Source organism: Thermobia domestica, chromosome 7, assembly GCF_964235325.1.
Source record: "Thermobia domestica chromosome 7, izTheDome1.hap1.1, whole genome shotgun sequence".
Classification (NCBI taxonomy): Eukaryota; Metazoa; Arthropoda; class Insecta; order Zygentoma; family Lepismatidae; genus Thermobia; species Thermobia domestica.
In genome coordinates, this window is record NC_137460.1 from 287,979,024 (window position 1) to 287,993,282 (window position 14,259).

Sequence of the window (14,259 nt, forward strand, 5' to 3'; positions counted from 1 at the left end):
ACTTAAATAATTAAAATTTTTCCTACCAGAGTATTTACTTATTTATTAAAAGTAAAATTAGTTGTAACAGTTTCAATAATTTAACATTATCATTATCAGACGTTAATTGGCAGAAAGCTTAGTGTGGACCCTTTTCACTAGCGAGGCTATGTGAGAAATATACTAACAGTTTAACATGGGATCCGAACCAGATGAGCTCTCGCGCCGAAGACGCGTACGCTAATAATATAGCCATGAGGAAGATCTGGTAGTTTGCCAGGGAAACAAATATCTACGTATAAGCATACTTACTAAGAGCATATAAGCTGCAAAGGGAATATAACAGGATAGGTATTACATTATTAGGCCTTTATAGTTCAGAGTAGGGTTAAGATGTTAAGCATTAGGTTAGGTTTCATATTTCTAAACCTATTCTCCAGAACCTATCTCGGATTATTACGATCGCAAAAATAAAGAAATTAGCATGTTCTTTGTATTTACCATCAGCCTCACTTACACTTCATAAACGAACTGCCAAGACTTCATAAATCGTGCGTGTCCTTCCGCTTTGGAGCAACCTCTGTAATACTCACCTGTCTTTGCATTTTTCTGTTCCTACACTCCGGGTGTGATGAAACAAACCTCTCGAGCAACATACTTAGGAAATGGTTGGTGCTATCATAATATCTAGATACAAACTTTTAAGGCATTAGAAGAAGCATGTTAGCAAAAATAGGGCTTTCTAGAGCTACATACGTAGTAACTGGGGAACTGTGATGTCACCTAGCCCCTTCGTAAAAGGACGAAGACATGATTAGCGAAACGATTTTAATTTTTGAACAATTACTTCAAGAATGCTTTAAGTTGAACTCAACAATAACTTTAGCATTATCTGTGTAGACTTACATGAGCTGTATATAAGTAATGAATATTGTTGTGTCAGTTGCTAATGTCAAAGCAATCATATTATCTTCCTTGTATAAAACAAAGCAACCAAGCAAAATAAAATGCACACCTACAGCTAATCAATATATGTTTTGCATTCTTTCTTTGTGTTTTACGCATATGATATATATCATTAACCATGTCTAATCCGTTAAAGGAGCAGTTCGAGTTAAAAACAAGTTTGGTGCAATAGAAAGAGTAACAAAAAATAAGAGACCCGTATTTTTTTATATCTTGATAGGCCGTCTCGTTCAGCTTTTACAGGCATTTGTTTTAAATGAATCGTAAATTCTGACGTCACTGGTGGATACGCGAGAAACTCAATGTAAGTCAGCAACCACTTCCTTGTCGCAGCTGATAAACCTTTAATAGTGCATTGGATTTAATAGATTGTGTTTTGGATTTGTTAGCAGCTTTGCTCTGTATTGAATTCTTGATGGACGTTTTAGTTAGTTGTTTTTCCTACAGCATTAGTATAAAAAAGAGTAGAGAGAGAGAGAGAGCAGTAATTACGTTTGTTGTGCGAAACAGTGTTTCTTCCAGACATGTTTTTATGGTGGCACTGTCTCCCGGAGCTCTGAGAGATTCCCCTGGATGAGACCAAAATAATACGTCTATAATATACTAAATATAATAGTACTGTGTAAAAATAATGTGCCTCTCCGAATGCTAAGTGTCCCCCCCCCCGGAATTTTTTTCCTGAAAGAAACACTAGTGTGAAGTAGAAAACACATGTTAGTACAGCGCGTGGTGTGTCTGTGAAGTGAAGTAGAAATGCCTAACACCTGCTGTGTTTTCAGTTGTAATTCTTGTGCAATTAAAGCTGAGGACATAAAGTGTCTTTTTTTACGTTTCCAAGTCGTGAGAAATCATCAGATCGATATAAATTATGGCTCAAGAAAATCAATGGGGGAAAAATGTACCAAATAAAATCACTCGTGTTCCAAACATCTTGAAGAGCCTGCCTTCAAGAAGTCAAGTTTACTGAAAGAAAAGTTAATGCCAGTGGCGGATCGGGGCTGGGGCCTAGGCCCCCCAGTTTTTGAGTGACAAAATTGATTTAAGCTATTATTTAGATATTTTTTTTAAAGTTTTTAGTAAACATGATATACCTATCATAGTCTGGGTTCTGACTCCCCCCTTGCCCCTGAGTTTTTCCGTCTAGATCCACTTCTGGCTAATGCCAGGGGAATTATTTACACGCAAACTGAGAAAGAATGCTGTTCCAAATATATTATTGAAAGGTTTAAAATCCGAACTAGTGCTGTCGAAATCGGTTTTTGAAAAAACCGAAAACCGGTTTTTGAAAAAAGTGAAATTCCATAAAACCGAAATGTCGGTTTTGAAAACCGCTTTTGCGGTTTCGGTTTTGAAAACCGCTTTTGCGGTTTCGGTTTCGAAAACCGCATTTGCGGTTTCGGTTTTAAAAACCGCATTTGCGGTTTCGGTTTTGAAAACCGCTTTTGCGGTTTCGGTTTTGAAAACCGCTTTTGCGGTTTCGGTTTTCAGAAAATCGGTTTTCCGAAAAACCGAAAACCGCAAATGTCACAAAAATTCTACAGCACTAATATTAAGTAACGACGAGAAAACAGCAAAGAATCTTTCCCCACACCGGCTCTCAGTTGCCAGATTGAGGGAAATTTCCCTCGGCGGCTTAGGGAAAAATGATCAAAATTTGCAGAAGGAAAAGAAGGTATTTTTTCTTAAAATGTCCTAAAGTGTAGGGAAATTCTATACTTTTACAATTGGCAGAATAAAAAAAAAATAAGCTGCAATTTCTCAAAGAGGCACGGCTATCGTTATTGGGAAGTAAAAAGATACAGAATAAAATATGATCGGTGTTTCCGTCTAGTATAAACTATTGCAGGTGTCTGGGACTTGCGATAAGAAGCCAGTCGACACATGCAAAACCACAACATTCACATTTATCGGAGTGGCAACAAATCAACAATAAAATTGTGTATTGCGATAGAGATTTTCTTTCTTTCTTTTCTCTTTCTTTATATTAAGAAAGGGAGGTGGTGCCTTTTTGTTAACAAAAGAAAGAGTGGCAGTACTATTTTTAAAAATATGGGGAGAGAGTAATAATAATATAAAAGATGTCAGTCTAAGTGGATGATATTTCAAATTGAATTTCATGAGTTGCATGTGTAGTGATCTTAAATAGGGATATACCTTATGTCTATTGAGTGTTGGCTTATTACCCTATTTTAGCGGGTACCACCCGATTTTCAGGTTATATATTCGTCCCCCGCTTAAACTTATCTTAATCACGAAAAACCACCCGCTTTTTGGAATTGGAGAAAAATCTAAGAAAACTTAGTTGATAAAGTGTTGGTATGATATATTCCCCGTAAACCGCTACACCTTTGACAATCTCAATCGCGATTGAGTTAAATTTGGACTCGCGCTCAGGCTCAAGCTCTGGGCTTGTGAGCAGTGCGCGTGTGCAGAATCATTTGCTAATAAGAGATCTGCTCTAATGTACAATGGTTTTCTTTGTATAGTTCATGTGTTTTCTATGTAATGCATTGGAGGTTCTATACGAATGAATATTCGTTTGTAGATGTTGTAACAAACATACTTGAATTATTCATACCTTCACAAGCTACAAGAATGCCGAACGACAATTTCAAGTGTAACTTTAAAGACTCTTATAGAAGCGAATTTACGTTTCTTAGCCAGGGCAGAACTCAGTTTGAAGCAAAATGTACAATCTGGAAAACTGTTTCGTTTGAAAAGTAGGATGCAGGGAAGCAAATTGGACCTCCCCTGATTTTTATATATTTTGTAAACTAGATCACGAGGAACACGAATCTGAAGGCGTTTTGACATTACGACCTCCGGAACTCGAGATATTAAAACTTAAAGTTTAATATAGACGCTATATGAAAAAAACACAATATTCTCTATACGAAACATATTATGTCCTGAGAGATATATAAAGGTAACCAAGAAAGTTCTGTCGCTTTTTGTGGAATTCTGTGTAAAATTGACCCTCATACCGTGAGTTTAATGCGAATGGAGATAAGGCGAAGGTCAGTTGTTGGTGTGGGTATATCCGACATTCTACCTGGTTGTGGAAGTTCAGTTACAACGTAAACGTATGTAAGGACGGAGTGAATATGGAACCTTCACAGAGCGTCATAGGGGCGTGTATGCTGTACGAGTTCCAACTTGGATCAAACGCCACTGTAGCGGGGCGGGAGATACCTCAGGCCTTTGGTGAGGGTGTCGTGATTACGCAGACAGTGCAAGGGTGGTTTAGCAAGTTTAAGAACGGTGACGAAACACTCACGAAAGACGCACCACACGTGCCGGAAGACCAACACATGTACAAAATGAGGATCTTCAGGTAGCAATTGAGCCGAACAGACATGTGAGGAACTGGTGCTAACATTCAATGTTAGTCGAGAAACCATTCGCCAGCACCTCCATCAATTTGGGAAGCACTACAAGTTGGGTCTGTGTGTCCCAGATGATTTGTTTCCGGGCCAGAAAGTCCTCCTGTGTGTTTGGTGAACTGCTCACGACATCGTGCATCGGGAACTGCTACCGGGCGGTCAGAGAAGAACATCAATCCAACTGTCTACTGTCAGCAGTTGAGCCGTGTTCAAGAAAAACTCAATACCCTGGAGCCAACACTTCTCAATCGCTAAGGGGTTCCCCCATTACGGGACAACGCTATGCCCCACATAACTAGAATGAGCCGGAACACCATCCTACACCTTGAATGGGAAACACTATTGCATCCGCCATACTGTCCGGACATTATACCGTCCGGTTATCACCTGTTCCTTTCCTTGGACACTCACTTTAGAGGACTCCAGTTCAACTCCGTAGTAGAGGTGCTAAATGCACTTGATACCTTCTTCGCTTCACGGCAAACCAAGTTCTACCGCGAAGGAATCCATGCCCATCCCGAACGTTGGCAGAAGGTCATTGATACTGATGGGTACTATTTTTGATCTTCCAGGTACGTCTTTGGTGACATATCTATGCTCTAAGTGATAGGTCAAAAAGCGACAGAACTTTCTTCGTTACTTTTATACATATTACATAAAACTACTGTATAAGTTCTAGTATCTCGAGATCGGGAAATCGGAATGTTAAAATTCGTTCAGATAATTGCTAATTTTGGTCCAGTTTACAAAATATATAAAAATCAAATAGTGTCCTTTTTGCTTCCTGGTTACTTTATGTTTGAATATCTCGAGTTCCGAAATTCGGAATGTCAAAATTCCTTCAGATTCGTGTTTCTCGTTGTTTAGTTTACAAAATATATAAAAATCAGTTGGGGTCTAGTTTGCTTCCGTTTTCACTTGATGTTCGAATATCTCGAGTTCCGGAATTCGAAATGTCAAAATTCCTTCAGATACGTGTTCCTTGTGGTCTACTTTACAAAATATATAAAAATCAGGTGGGGTCCAGTTTTCTTCCATGGTCAATTTATGTTCGAATATCTCGAGTTCCGACATTCGAAATGTCAAAATTCCTTGAGATTCGTGTTCCTGGTGGTCTAATTTACAACATATATGAAAATAAGGTGGGGTCCAGTTTGTTTCCCTGCAACCGAAAAGTACATTGAATAGTCGTCAAAGAAATAACTAAAAAAAAAAAAAAAAAAAAAAAGCTAAGGATCGAACGTCAGTATTTGTCACCCTAATTTAGCTGTGACTTGTACAACCATCGAATTATCCCTTTCGCACTGTGCTGCACATATTACCATAATAATCTTGGAGCAAATAAAAAAAGTTAAAACACACATATAAATCAATACATTTGTCTCGATCGATAGATGCTTTCACAATTGTTAAAAGGTGTAATTAAAAACAGCAAACATTGTTTCTACTTTGAAAAGGACAATCCCTTATAAAACCGCAAACACGGTTTCGGGCGGCTTTCGCTTTCGAAAAGAGCTTTTTCGGTTTCAGTTTGGAAAACCGCATTTGCGGTTTCGGTTTTGAAAACCGCTTTTGCGGTTTCGGTTTCGAAAACCGCATTTGCGGTTTCGGTTTTGAAAACCGCATTTGCGGTTTTCGGTTTTCAAAAAATCGGTTTTCTCAAAAACCGAAAACCGCAAATGTCACAAAAATTCAACAGCACTAATCCGAACCATTGAACAAGCACCGATCTATGTCCAGTTACCAACGTACAAATATCGTACAAGACGCAATTGACGGTTGTAGTCAAGACGAGGCATTAGAGGGTAATAGAGACGATGTCACTCATGATTCTCAAGATACTGCTTTAGAAATAAGCTATACAATGTGAATTAGGGAGTGAAATATACCGGCTTGTAGAAGGAATCAGTGACGATGACTGTTCCTCAAGACATTGATTCATCGTTTAATTTCGCTGTATTATGTGACAATGATGATGAAACGGGTGATGACAGTTGTTTCGCGGACAGCTATGCGAATAAAAGAAATTTAACAGGTGAAGTGTTTTTCGTATTCTGGCAAACTTTACAGATGTTATTTCATTTTTGCCTCATATGTTGCGCTCCTGTACATACCTTGAAGCAAAAAATTATAGGGTCGGCGTTAAAAATTGCAACAAAACGTGAAAATGAACATACTTATGTTTGGGAATTGGAAGAATGATTTAAGGAAAGGTACTTAGGTGTTGAGCAATCTCGTCCGCCACCTATTTACATGATATTGGTTTCGATTTTTTATTTTATTTTATTTTATTTTTTTTTGAAACGCTTAACTTATGCTTTATAGGATACGTTTTATAATATTATAAAAACGTATGTACAGCCCACCATCAGATATTTTCTACATGCAGATCATATTTGTAATTCTTTGCAATCACTTCTGGAAAAGGAAACTTAGAAGTTGCCACCGTACCTCTCACAAACGAAATGCTTGGCACTGTGTAGTATGTAAGCCTGCTCTCGCTCCTTGACCACCAATGACGTCATCATGAAATCTTTCTTCCTCTGTTACTCGCTAACGACTGAACGTATCGCGATCAAACAAACACCATTCCTTTTAGAATTTTCAACTCTACAAATGAAATTAAATTGCAAAAAATGCATTTCTATGTCGAATGCTCCTTTAAGCACGGAATCGCCCATAAGGTAGCCAATAACCACAAAATACAAAATGTACTAACCGAAGTCCCGAAGTCAGTGTGACCTAACACATGACCCACAACCACAGAAGTGCCCAAAAGTTACGGGATCCATATATTAGTGAAATTTACGAAAGTAATGTGTTACGTTATTTTGGAACATAAATGTGCAAGCAATGAAAACTTATCAAGAGATAACCAAAACGTCCATACTAACGTATAACAACATCGAAAACGTTAAGTTCATCTACGTTATATACAGTGTTTTGCGATATCCTCGTTTGTGTGTACCCACCACTGCTGACACGCCTGTTATCTACGGACGCACAATAGGTCGGGTTCACGCGCCGTACTCATGTCCTGACTCGGTTATATAGCATTGGTGTCAGAAGTTAATTACTGCCTTTTGCAATAATAATCCTTATCCTGAACGTACACTGAAAGCCTTGTAAAGTGAATCTGCAACGAGGATTGACTGCAGGTTTAGTTTTGGCACACCACTCGAAATAACTGTTCAAAAAAAAAAAAAAAAAAAAAAAAGCTAATTCTTTCTTTATTTTCCCATTTTTCTTTCACTACTTTTTTCTTATTGTTTTTCCTATTCACACAGGACTACATAAAAATATCTCGCTTCACATAGATAAACATTTTCACAAAAAGTAATTGTTGAAAAATTATAATTCTTTTACGATTTACGTATAAATACGGCTGTCGGGTGTATGGCATAAAAACTGTACTGCAAAAGCCAATCTGTACTAGGTGGCCGCTAAAAGGCATGAATACTATCCAACCGAGCTAGGGCAGGTCGAAGGGAACAGGTGCGTCAGCGATGGTGGGTTTACGCGTAAGCGAGAGTAGTGAAACGAAGTAGGTTTTGGGAGCGATAAGTTTCAATGGCACTTATAATGATTTCATTCATACTAATAATGCTCCACTTGTAAACATAAAATACAGCTTCTCTACACTGTGCAGAAATACATCGGCGGTGAAAAACAGCATCTAAGAGAACCATCTTTCATATGCACTCACTATTTTATCCGTCGTAGAGTACCTGTAATGATTATACACTAGTAACCCTACACTTGTAAACCTAAAATACAGTTGTATTACTTTGTACTTAGTTTTGTCACCAGAAATTTGTGCCCTATAAATATGCCTTCTCGGAGTATGTTTAGTACAAGGGGTCCAGAAGCACGTAAAAACACAAAATTTATAGGAGAAATGAATAACGCAGGTACTTAGACGTAACATAACGGAACCAAATCTAACCTGGATATAGTATACATGAAGCTGCATCAGTTCCCGAAGAAACAGGACGCTCATACTTTTAGAGATTATTCATTGAGTATCTACGAACTTACAAAGGGGGTAACAAAGCGACTTTTATTTACTTATCGACTGATACGAAAATAAAAAAGAACGTACCTGTATTTTATATCTGCATGTGTAGCGCCCTTCTACTTTATCTATGACTGTGTGTGTGGAGGGGGGGGGGAAGCTAGACTAAACGTACTGACTTTCGGGGAATAACATCAAGGAGAAATTATTTCTGGCTAATACTTAGGATGGTAATAGTATACATGAGAACACCCTGTCTTCCGTGCGCGAGGATACTTCATATTATATATTTATACGTTACCAAATTAAATCACTGCGTTGTCTTCATTATATGTGCTTAACATTCTATTTTTACTTTCTAGAATAAATTTTGTTGATTTCGATTCGAAAAATGTTAAATATTTTTAAATTTATATCATGATGCAGACCAAACTCCTTGTTGCATATAATGTAATGCGCTATAGCATATAAAGTACAAGGGCAAATAGGTACGTTCTTTTTTATTTTCGTATCAGTGGATAAGTAAATGAAAGTGGGTTTGTTACCCCCTTTCTAAGTTCGTAGATACTCAATGAATAATCCCTAAAAGTATGAGCGTCCAGCTTCTTCTGGAACTCAGACGGTCTTACGTATACTATATCCGAAAAAAGTATGTATTTGTTACTTTTCCCATTCATTTGTCTATTTTATTTGTATGTTTGATCAGCTTATACGAAAGCTCTGGCGGGAATTTGAACGCTTTCAGAAAAGCTTTCTTAGGGTTTTGTTCTATAATCAAGTTACACATTTTCTGTACCTTGCTCTGAGGTTCGTTTACACTGACAGGAGCCAAATTAATGTATTTTACCGAAACTTAACCATGTTTGTTTCTATTATTTCTTCATCGTTATTCTCAAAGGGGATACCAGCACACATAGCTTGATACAACAATTAAGCTGTCGCTCTACGGTAAAAGTCGGTTCACTTATAACAATATAAGTTGCGAAATTCTCGAATTATTTTCAATACTTTGTTTATCCGATAAAATGTGATATTATGTTGCTACCTACTTTTCAATTGTTTCCCTTCTCTCATGACATTTTTCAGCTGGTTCTTTTCATGGCTATGACGTTATAGTTTAACGTCACTTCCGCTTCACGACAAACTACTGTAGAAAATGTAGGGAGATCTTAAGTTGACAAAACCAGAGCTCCACACAATATGACGTCACTAAATGTGGTAGTAAGTTGAGCAGTGTTTGCAACTGATTTGGTGTCAACTTATTAATTTTATACTAGAGTAACAGACCGGTAAAAAAAAATGTTTAAAAATGATTATCTGTTAATGAAGTAATATACTAAAAGAGATATTCGTATATTTGTATGAAAACATAGCATCTTCACACGCGATATTTGATTATGTGCTCCGCGAAAGATTTGTTGCCAGAAAAAAATTGGAGATCCACAATATATAATTGATATAAAAATTAATGATAGTTCTACATCATATTAATATGTGACAGGCCCTTATCCATGGGGTCTAGGGGGGCGGGCCCCTCTAAATTTTTACGGTACTGGTCCCCTAAAATTTTCACAGTACGCTTGCAAATGAACTATAACAGGGTGCAAAATTTCAAAGTCAGACGCACTCGCCAATCCAAAAATAATGGTCGCCAGTATCTCTCACGTACAAATTGAGATCCCCCCCCCCCCAAACGGCCTTTGGTTTGACAAAGAGAGACTTCACATTCCGTGTTTTCTCTCACTCAGTGACAATTATTTTCTTACGAAACAGAAAATGCGCTGCCCTGTGAGTTCAGGCAGAAACCATTCCTACTGAACACTGGTCGCCAGTTCTAAATTTCTAGTCGAAAATTTGTACGCTGAGCTATAATATGATGATTAACTATAATACGTTTGGATCGGGACTCCCTCCCAAACTTCTACCGGGCTTCCCCTAGATTTTTGGGCTGGCTACCAGCCTAGTATGTGATAAGTGACAGGGCCGTAACTTGAGGAGGGAGAGGGTAAATGCTTCCCCAAGGAAGCTCCCCGCCGTTCGAGGGGACCCATTTTAAGACAACATTTTCTTACTCCGTATACGATACGAACATGAAATTATAAATGAAGCATCGAATATGTCCACTATATTACATAAACAAAACAACACATAAAATGTAAATAAAACAAAAATGAGTCATGGGCCCATTTCAATAAAAAAGTTTCTATTAGGGGCCCTAGAAGTAATGTTTATTTGTGTGGCTTTGATATTTGTCAATATTGCCCCCTTAATTCATTTGTCATGTATGGAACGGGATCAAAGGTGTAACTAACGACCCGGGCCCATAAAGAGTAAAAGAAATATGGAAAGAGGGAGCCCAAGATTAGAGAAACAACTTTTTTCTAGGAGCACCAAATACGCGTATTAATGCTTATCCCCCTCCCAAGAAAACAATCTAAGTTACGGCGCTGGATAAATGGATGCAGGTGTATACATAAACATAAAAACAGTAATTTATGATTAAAATGAATGACTGTGTGTGAAAAAGGACTGTACTACTAATTTTTAAAAATTATATAACGTTTACTGTATGTAGAAAACGATGGTGCTGTCCTATTTTATGAGTTTGAATTTGCAAAATTTACGAAAGAAGTATGTAATATATTTCTCGGGTTCTGTAGGATTACGGGGGACCAAAACTACGTAAAAACACAATGTTTACAGGTGGAAGGAGTTCATGTTGCGACAAGATAATTGATATTGATATGTGAGTAATTTGTGAACTGAGTAGACTAGAAATGTCGTGTGCGGAATGGAAAAGTGCGGATGTCGAGTGCGTATCTATATATATAAAAGAGAACGTACAAAATCCTTTGTCCGCTCATCACGCTAATACGGCTGAACCAATTTCTTTCATTTTTGGGGGGTTATTAGGATTTGGACCCTAGATGGTTTTTATCATATCACTTTAATTTTCAATTACCAGTGTCTTGAGATAATTGACCATTCAGGTGTCCACAAATCCTTTGTTAGTTCATCATAGGTAAAAATAAACGTATTTATATGCAACCCGCATGACCGTGTGACTCGGCGGGTTAACATAAATGACAGGCGCTATAATGTTAAAATTTACTGCAATTTGAAAGCGAAAAAGTAAAAATTATCTAAGTAACAAAGTTTATTGCGTTCCGGGGTGACCGCAGCGAAGCGGGGTGAACGCTGCTAGTATAGCATATGCTCCATACTGATTTCTGTAGTAAGCAAGAGGATTTTGTATATTTGTACAATATACCGCTGCGGAAAACGGATTTTTCTTAGTGTGCAGTTCATAAGCAAGGGCGCCTATGTTATTGTTTCCAAGGGGGCAAGTATAACCGACGTTTCAAATATAGTTTGAAATTTTGCTGTAAGTAATGTAAAAATTCTATTGGGGTTTCAGTATTCGCAAGTACAATTTCCTCTTAGGCCGCGAGTGCCCCACCTTCCCCCCTTGATGGGCGCCCTTGTTCATAAGTAATGCAGTTATGTGGGTGCTGAACCTGTGGGTTCAGTATTTCTTGATAAATCCATTAAATGTTGTGCGTGTAATCCACAACGCACACAGATATAGGCGGGAATTCGTGTCACTCAAGGACTTCCCCATTTTAAGGCAGTAATAAATGCGAAAATTGTCGATAAGTGATTCTCCTACTTTGATTTTGCGAATAGTTCGTACTATGTGCGACTTTGTTCATGCGGCGTCTAGGGTATGGTCGACGTCGATAAGCTAATAAAACAAAATACTTCAAAAGCTGAAACGGTGGATGCGTAAACGTAAACGTCGTGTAGCTTAGGTATAGGCTGCATAATTACTTTATTACATCAGTGTTAATGTGCATCCTTAAATTGGGATAAAGCAGTTTCCGCAGTTCAGATCAATAATACGTGGACAAATTCATATTAGTTTGAAACCCACATTTCTCGATGAAAATAGCGTCATCACGCCTTCTAGACTGTACATGTGTTGGCGCATGCCAGTGATCCACCAGGAACAGGTAAAATTCAGGGGCGCTACAAGAGATAATTGTTCAAAAATTACATTATTGAACATTACATACATTATTACATTACATTATTAAAAAAAATATATGGGTGCACACTTAGTAGTAGTAATAGTAGTAATGATAGTATAGTAGTAGTGAGGCAGTAGTAGTAGAGTAGTAGTTTAGTAGTAGCCAGGCCCGCAACGAGAGGGGGGGCAGGTCCCTCTAAACTTTTTGTGGTCCCTCCAGACTTCAATACAAAATTTTATTATTAATATAAAAAACACAATTTAAATATTTATAAGATAATTTTAAAGACTTGGCCCCCCGTAACATATTCACGGTCCTCCCAACCTTTGTAGCTGGTTTCGGCCCTGGTAGTAGCAATGATAGTATAATAATAGGCTAGTAGCAGCAGCAGTAGTAGTAGTAGTAGTAGTAGTAGTAAGGCAGTAATGGTAGTAGTTGAGTAGTAGTAGTAATAATAGTATACTAGTAGTAGTAGAGTAGCAGTAGTTCGGGTTAGGTTAGGGTAGGTTCAGGCAGCGAAATAGTCATATTTCAAGTCCCTTGTACCTTAGTTTGCAGCCCTGGAATAGCGCCCTTATGGAGAGTTTCATAGAAATGAAAGCAACATCTTATTGCTGTATCTATGTTCACAGATGACTTACGTATTCTGCGCCTTCATAAATAAATTCCCTAAACATTTGTCTTTTGTTCTGAATTAACACCTTTTACCTGTAAATTGTAATTTTAAAAATGTCCACGTATTCTTAATCCCGTTTCTGCCACTCCAAAACACTTACTAAACCTACAAGAGTTCATTTGGTTCTAAAGGCAATTGATATATCATGAATGTCAGTACACTTATAAAATAGAACATAACTGAGGAAACCTGAAATTTCAATCTTGATACACGTATCAGTACGCAGCACAAAACGAGATTTTAAAAAAAATCCGGCGTTCTTCCCGCCTTTGATGGGACAAGCCGCAATTCTTTACGAATTATTCAGTGCATTGTTTGTGTATAATCTTGTTCGTTTGTTGAATGTAAAACGCAACTCACACAACCGCTGTAACTACATAATGTGTTTTTATTGTCCACAAGTACACGAACAAATTCCAGGTATGTCTTAAATTATAATCCACCTTGGCATATTATCTCAGCCAGCCGTAATGCTGTCAACAGAGCTGCCTTGCTTATGGATACACTGCGCATGAAGTGCTCCAGGGTAGTGACGACATTATGTGACGTCATATCCTGTTGCTGTGGTTATGTCAACTTAAGAACTCCCGCTAGCGACTACATGCTAGCGGGAGTTCTTAAGTTGACATAACCACAGCAACAGGACTTGACGTCACTTAATGTCGTCACTACCCTGGAGCACTTAATGTGCAGTGTATTCATAAGCAAGGCAGCTCTGTTGACAGTATTACTGCTGAGATAATATGCCAAGGTGGATTATAATATAAAACGGTCAATAAAAAACACATTATGTTGTTACAGCGGTTGTGTGAGTTGCGTTTTACATTCAACAAACGAACAATGCACTGAATAATGCGTAAATAATTGCGGCTTGTCCCATCAAAGGCGGGAAGAACGCCGGGATTTTTTTTTAAATCTCATTTCGTGCTGCGCGCTGATACGTGTATCAAGATCGAAATTTCAGGTTTCCTCAGTTATGTTCTATTTTTTAAGTGTACTGACATTCATGATATATCAATTTCTTTTAGCACCAAATAAACTCTTGTAGGTTTAGTAAGTGTTTTGGAGTGGCAAAAACGGGATTAAGAATACGTGGACATTTTTAAAATTACAATTTACAGATAAAAGGTGTTAATTCAGAACAAAAGACAAATGTTTAAGGAATTTATTTATGAAGGCGCAGAATATGTAAGTCATCTGTGAACATAG

At 37.8% G+C, this 14,259-nt stretch overlaps 1 protein-coding gene across 2 annotated transcripts in view; it reads right to left on the bottom strand.

Moving 5' to 3' along the window:
• LOC145691009 (uncharacterized) overlaps nucleotides 1-9,542 on the bottom strand; it is a 156,669-nt gene extending 147,127 nt beyond the window's left edge. For both annotated transcript variants that reach the window (XM_081766508.1, XM_081766505.1), the window contains exon 1: nucleotides 9,393-9,542. The gene's annotated coding sequence lies outside the window, so the exon portion shown is untranslated. The remainder of the gene's footprint in view (nucleotides 1-9,392) is intronic.
• Between the last annotated feature and the right edge of the window lie 4,717 nt (nucleotides 9,543-14,259).